This window comes from Gopherus evgoodei, unplaced genomic scaffold (assembly GCF_007399415.2).
Source record: "Gopherus evgoodei ecotype Sinaloan lineage unplaced genomic scaffold, rGopEvg1_v1.p scaffold_260_arrow_ctg1, whole genome shotgun sequence".
In the NCBI taxonomy this organism is placed as follows: domain Eukaryota; kingdom Metazoa; phylum Chordata; order Testudines; family Testudinidae; genus Gopherus; species Gopherus evgoodei.
In genome coordinates this window covers 35745-37052 of record NW_022059923.1, presented here as the reverse complement: position 1 = coordinate 37052, position 1308 = coordinate 35745, and the positions used below count along the sequence as shown (strand labels likewise).

The 1308-nt window shown below is 60.6% G+C and overlaps 1 non-coding gene across 1 annotated transcript; it reads left to right on the top strand.

Moving 5' to 3' along the window:
• The first annotated feature begins 383 nt into the window (after nucleotides 1–383).
• TRNAK-CUU lies at nucleotides 384–457 on the top strand. Its single transcript has one exon. It is a non-coding gene; the product is annotated as a tRNA-Lys (tRNA).
• The last annotated feature ends 851 nt before the right edge of the window (nucleotides 458–1308 follow it).

Genomic DNA, 1308 nt, shown 5'->3' with positions numbered 1-1308 from the left:
GCTGAAAGGTAAAAGGTTGCTCTGTGTGTGCTGTTATGGAGTGAAGTAACGAAGGTTGGTTGTAGAGAGGGTGCATGTGCCACAAAAGTTGTGCCTGTCCCACCCCAGCTGTGGTCCCAGAGTCCAGAATTTGCATAAACTCACCCCCTTACCTGTGACTAACAAGCTTGCCCTGCTAACTCTTCCAGCAAAACAGGCCAAAGAAAGTGTATGCAAGCCCTGTACTGCAGCCCCAGTACTATTTTCGGTTCCTTCCCACAGATCTTTCACTCCGCACCAGTCCAGTTCCTTGCTGTTGCTTGTCCAACCACTGCATGCATGTGCTAGACCGGACCCTGAGCTGATTCCTGACTGTTGTGCTCCATACAGCCTGGCCTGTCTGTGTCTCTGTGGTGCAATGGGTCAGCACGTTTGGCTCTTAACTGAAAGGATGGTGGTTCAAGCCCACCCAGGGACAGTGATAAGCCTGTGCTACTTCCTTGCTTTCCTGCGGGCAGGGCCGGCTTTAGGCCAATTCAACCAATTCCCCTGAATCGGGCCCTGCACCCAAGCCCTGCTGGTGCACTGTACTAGGGTGGCCCAGCTTCCCCAGGGGGCAATTTAAAGGGCCTGGGGCTCCCAGCAGGGACTGGAGCCTCAGGCTGTTTAAATTGCCACCAAAGCCCCACTGCTGGAGACTTGGGGGCTATTTAAAAAGTCTGGGGCTCCCCTTGCTTCTACCGCCCCGGCCCTTTAAACAGCCCCCGGAGCCCCGCCACTTCCCCAGGGCTCCCGCGGCTATTCAAAGGGCTGGGGTGGTGGAAGCAGGGGAGCCCCAGGCCCTTTAAATAGCCCCCGAGCCCTGGGCTGCTGCTGCTACCTTGGTGGAGGAGGGGGCACTTACCGTACAGGGTAGGCTGTACCCCCTGTACCCGCACCCCTGCCCACAGCCAGCCCCTGCTGCACCCCCTGCCCGGCCTGCACCAGCCCCGCACCCCGTGCCCTGTCTCCAGTCAACCCTTGCCGCACTCCCCTGCCTTAAGCCAGCCAGTCCCACACTCCTCTGTCTCCAGGCCTGCCAACCCCTGTGCACTCCCCTGAGGCCCTGCCTGAAGCCAACCAGCCCACTCCACCCCACATCCCCCTGCCTGCTGCCAGCCCCTGTCAGCAGCCAGTCCCACACACCCTGCCCTGCCTGCAGCCAGCCCATTTGCAGCCAGTCCTGCACCCCCTGTCCTGTCTGCAGCCAGCCCCGCACGCCTTGCCCTGCTTGCAGCCAGACACTACCTCCAGTCAGCCCCTGCCCTGCCTCCAGCCAGCCCCATGTCC